The following is a 6,000-nucleotide window of genomic DNA, read 5'->3' on the forward strand; positions in this document are numbered from 1 at the left end:
TTGGAAGCTCCGGGAGCTTCGCTTTGGAAACTCCGGGAACTTCGCTTTGGAAGCTCCGCGAGCTTCGCTTTGGAAGCTCCGCGAGCTTCGCTTTGGATGCTCCATGAACTTCGGTTTGGAAGCTTAAAAAATACTGAGCACAACCTGTGGAATTCAGATTCGAGCCCAGGGACTTCACGCTACTTGAAACTTCCTGTCCGTTACAACCGTTTTAGCACTGTTTACAACCACCTACAGTAATCCACTTAATCCTAGAAAGGTCGCACCTTTCACACAATTCTTCTCCTAAATAAAATAGCCATTGTTGTCGCAACATAAAAAAAAAAAACAAACCGCACACGCGACGCGTCATTGTTTGGTCTCAGTTATGGTCGTCGTCGTCGTTATCTAACATAAAAGAAGCGAATTGCCCACCCGTAGCATGTCGTAGGACCTACACTACATGTGTCCTACACAATGGTCGAAAAGCGTCTCGTCGCCCTCTAGCCTCTTCCACATGGCGCTCTCTCGTGTGTGTCTCGTCATAACAACAGATTTTTTTTCGGATTTTTTTACGACAATACCGACGACGTCTCTGCGTGTTTACTCGAGGGGATCTAAATTGGTTATAAATGGAGGGCCATCTTCTTTGGACGATGGCGCGGGCCAGCCGGCCGGCTGGCTCCATGGGGTCAATTACGCGCAGTTTCGTCGTAGGTTATTATCGTTACAAGCAGCTTCCAGCAGGCTAAGAGAGTGAAAAAAAGGGAGTGCTAGAGGGCAGACGATGGACCAGAGCGATCGATTAACCACTCCGCGGATGAGGTCATTTGGGATATGATGGTTTCCCTAAAAATCGAAGGTAAGTGATATTGAGTCTCGTTATGTCATGACAATAATATAAATAAGCGCATAAATTTCAATGATTGATTTGTTTACTCTATACTTGACGTCGCCATCAATGGTCGAGAGTGACGTCAGTGCAAGTAGTTCCCGCAAGGTGTCACTCCCTTCGATAGGCATACCGTATAAATACATATGTGAAATACCGTAGTTCTCGGATTAGAGCAGATATCACGTACCATGGCGACAATATTGCTCACCTTTTACGGATATAAACGATACGTGCAAATGGCTCCGCTTCCTTTCTCGTAGAAGATGATGTCTGAGTTTTGTTGTTGATATTTTGTCGTTGACAGTAGGTGTGTCGTTTATGACTGGAAGTTACAATTGAATGCAATGAGTCTGTTATAACTTAAATATTTCTTATTTGTGTTAGTTCAATGTTATATTGCACATTTCCCACCCCATTGGACCCTTTCCGCAGTTAGCCTAAGTGCGGGATCATGAATAATTCTGCGATTTTGCATCGAATCGTGTCGTCTTCTGCGCACTTATTCAGCATCTCAAAATGAATAAGTGCGCAGAAGACGTCGACACGATTCGATACAAAAACGCAGTATTATTCATGATCCCGTACTTACGCTAACTGCGGAAAAAACAAGTGGGCTGCGCAATATCACTAGTGTTAGAAATACTTACATTCCAGATCAAAACCTCGAGATCAACCACCTCCCTAATTTTTCATTCAAATGCTCAGAACTTTTTTATTAATTACACCCGATTCTTTTTTTTTTGCTTGGGTCTGGTATTTGCTATAATTTTCAACCGATTCTCATGAAATTTTGTACACATGTAGGCACGATTAGTACTATCCGTGTACAAAATTTCATGAGCATCGTTTTTTTATCTGTATTAACGAGATTTTTAGCCCTAGGCTAGTTCATCTCGGGACCCACGCTTTACTTCCCTTCCGAAGGAAGAACTCTAATTTTGTGAGTTTGTCGGGAGTGGGATTCGATCCCAGGTCCTCGGCGTGATAGTCAAGTGTTTTAACCATCACATCAGGTCCGCTCCACATGAGAATCGGTTGAAAATTGACTGAGTTATAGCAAAAACTAGACCCGTGCAAAAAAAAAAGAATCTGGTGTACTTTATTTAATTATTTACTTTTTAACTACACTTACATACACTACATACTAAAAGTACCCGAATAGATTTTTACAATTCGTGGTATCGTGTATATTATCAGCTTTCTATTCAGTGGATGATAATCATACATGTTATTATCGCTCTATGATCAAATGATGAAATTTGTAAAAAATAGGATTGTTTGATACTTTTTATATATGATTGCATAAATGATTACGATACACCTAATAATAAATGTACAATATTGAATAATTGGATTATCCCACATTTATTGTTTTTTTATGCTAAGATCTTAACAAGGTCTCCAGTTAGCCTACTGGTTAAGGCTATGGATCGCCAATCCGGAGACGGCGGGTTCGATTCCCGTTCCGGTCGGGAAAATTTTCTCGACTCCCTGGGCATAGTGTATCATTGTACTTGCCTCACAATATGCAAATCTAACGGAAGCTAACGATCCCTCCGCATCTGTTGGCAGGAATGAGAACCCTATGAAAAACGTGTCTCCGCCAAAAAGTACCATGGCGCAGCATAGGCAAAGTGCACTTTTTTTCACTTTTTCGTGTCGAATTCCGCATCGGAGAGAAACAAACTAGCACTTTTTGGAAAGAAAATTTAATTCTCTTTCAGATGCGCTTAGATCCGGTAGGTACTTACGAACAATTTATGTGATTAATTTGAGGAGCTCTTGCTATGCCTCCGGCGGGCGATCTTCCGGATTTTTTGTTAGCTGGCCAATCCTGTATCTGTCGGGTTGGGCATCAAGAATGATGATAATGGAAGCCATTGCAAATGGAAAATAGCAACTTCTAGAGCAAAAAAATGAGTAAAATTTGACGACAAAAAATTGACCTTTTTATGTAAACAAACGATTTTCTCCTTATCTCACCAAACGCCTCTACAATTGGGGGTCATCAGAATTTGCCTATATAAAAATTCATGCAATGGCAGGCAAAGGAAGCCCTTCAATTAATAACTGTGGAAATGCTCAAAAAACACTAAGTTGAAGCAAGGCAGGCCAAGTCCCTGTGGGGACCAGAAAAAAGAAGATGATCTTAACAAGGTTGTGTTTGAAGGTAGAATCTGTGATCTGAATAATGAGTTCATTAGAACCGATGCTCCGGGGCGGCGTAAGCACGTTGAGTGAATGTAAAGTGGCAGAAAGTTCTCTTGACAAGACCCGTGATCTATCCTGTGATCAGATGGAAGAATGCTTTTTACGCTGCTATTTGTAAATCATCGTAGTATGCAGCAAACACTCCTGTGTGTGGATTTCTAGTAGTATGTGCTCAGATAACTCACCTTACACGAAACGATAAAGCTGTGCGGCGACACGGCATCCTTGAGACCTAAAACCATAGTTGCTTGTGGTTCATTTCCGTCTCTTCTGTGGACGACAGAATTCAAGACGAACTTTCACAAAATTGCTTTCAAAACACCCGCGAGCACTATGTTGATATAGTCCAACAAGGAAACATCACGGGTGAAGAAAAGGAGCCAGCATGCAGCATGCAACAGTTCGAGTCCTGATCTTGTAACAAAAAAAAATCGTCCAGCACCGAAAATAAACACAACGGTTGACGTCACGAAGCTTGACAGCAGTAAAATCTGCAGGGGTGTAACTTTTTTAATGTCGGCAAAGCAGAGCTGTGAAATATTTCAGCATTGTTTTTGTTATTCAGTGTATCGTAGAGTTAATTATAAACTAACTATAACTTGAATAATTTGAAGACATTTTTGTTCGCGAAAATAGCCAATTTTGAATGGTAACGATACTTAACAACCCATTCGATCTATCATTCGAACTCCGGAAACAATTCATGATATCATGATTATAATTCACATTATCATTGACTTATAATTCATTTTGTGATATCACGAATAATAAGAAAACGATACACTGTACCGCAACTGTATGATATCGTTTTATTCTTATTATTTTATATCGCTGAAATTTTGAGAGAGATAAAATAGGTTTCTAATAGTTCTACGACGTATAGTAAAATTAAGCCGTAATTTAAACAAATAGGGTATGTGTACCATTCCTTGGCATAATTTGCAAGCCGCCTTGACAATTTTGACCATAACTCATGAATTAATAGCATTAGAAATAATGTGTTGACCCTATTACACACTCTAGGCAATGCATGTTTCTCCAATTAGAAGTAAACTTACGTAAATATTCAAGAATTTACTTAATTAAGCTGAAAAGATTCGATGCGATGGTATGCAACGTTGGTCTATGGTACAAAAATTGGCCTATTAGTGGATACAACGTTGGCCTATTGCTTTCGATGCACTAAAACCACTTATTATCTCATTTTTTCAATATTTCTGCTGAATCTCTGTTTGTTCACCAATCTTACTTTTAAATTACATTTTCGGAGCCAAATTTTCCAAAAACTATAAATAAATCACTTTAACTAAAGTTCTGTCTTAATCTAGTAACGAAAACAATGCAACCCTATTATTGTGTTATATTTTCACAGTCACCGTACACAAAATCTTTCTGCCAGTTCGTTCTTTCTGGTTCTTACGCAAGAAATGTTGTTGACGCCTTTTTATCGTTGTTTTTGACGTCACTTTACTGATGGGCCACACGGTGTGTTGTGTAGAACAACTTTATAATAAAAAAATAAGTAAGTCTGAAATTTTGCGCAGTGATACTTTGGGCCATTCCCTTCAATTTGCTGGGTCGGTTGAAAACATCCATCGGGGGGTCTAGAACAAAAATTTTTTTTGAAGGTTTTTCATGCAAAAACAGTTAAAAGCGTATATTGTAAATTATTGCATCTCCTACAAATATTCACAATTTTTTTGTCTTTGAGGATAGAACCATAAAATTTTCAGGCGTTTCGAAGTAGTATGCGTAGATGACTGTGTGAAAATTTCATTAAAATGTGTTGAATGGTTTTCAAATAATAGCAAAACTATCAAATGCATTCTAAAATACTAAGCTTAGTAGCAAAAGTCCAACAAAATATCTATATTTTTTATATAATAAAACATGAAAAAAAAATTAATTCTAATGACCTTGAGTCATTATGATGGCGGTATGTACTGCGAAAACTTGTTTTTCAAATTATGAACAATTACATAGTCAAATACATGAAAGGAAAACACACACATTGCCATTATGTAGCTTTTGACTAAAGTATTAATTATTTATCTCAAGAACGCGGTTTTGCGTATACATGTTCATTTTTTCCATTTTTTTAAAATGATTCAGGTCTTATCTACGTATCAGATTGCAAGCGAAAGGCTTTAGGAGACCGTGGTGCAATAATTTGGATTACAAAAAAACTGTTTGTTATTTTTTTCGAAAGATATAGATTTATGTTGAAAATATTCTACTAGTCAACGACGCCCTAACAATGATCAGTCACTCTTCCTCATGCTTGGAGGAAACCACAGAAAAATTTTTTGAGACATCATATGCAAATCGATAAGACTATTTAAACCATTGTTATCAATTTTTTTTTCCTTGACTTTATGCTGAACAGCCTAATTTTCATGCCTAATGTAGAAACATTTTCAATAAGTACTCCGTTCTTTTAACTCTTCTTTCAGAACTTATTATCAGTTATTTGTTAATAAATGTTGGCATAAGTAATAAGCATCATATTGCTATTAAATTAAAGACAAACCTAAGTTTGGGTCCTACAGCTATGTCAAATATCGTGGAATAATCCGGAAACTATGTTTAGTGCCGTAAAGTTGCCCTTGATCGAATATTGCCCAACTGAATTCTGTTTTGATTTCAGTTCTCGTTATTGTGTCCTGTCTTGGTTTAATGTGGACTCATACCCACAACTTAAATGTTATTATGAGGTCTTCAACAGAGTTAACTTGTATTTATTCATTGACTAAGGTGAAATAGGTACTATTTAATTTTGAGCTTGTAAACATTAATTCCAAAATAATTAAGTTTCTATACTTTTTCTTCGAAACAGAGATGTGTCCCAATCCTCGAGTGCTTTTCTTGGCTTACCAAATAACATTCAAATATTTTCTTTAGGGAAGTCCGACATG

The sequence above is a fragment of the Aedes albopictus genome, chromosome 1 (genome assembly GCF_035046485.1).
Source record: "Aedes albopictus strain Foshan chromosome 1, AalbF5, whole genome shotgun sequence".
In the NCBI taxonomy this organism is placed as follows: Eukaryota; Metazoa; Arthropoda; class Insecta; order Diptera; family Culicidae; genus Aedes; species Aedes albopictus.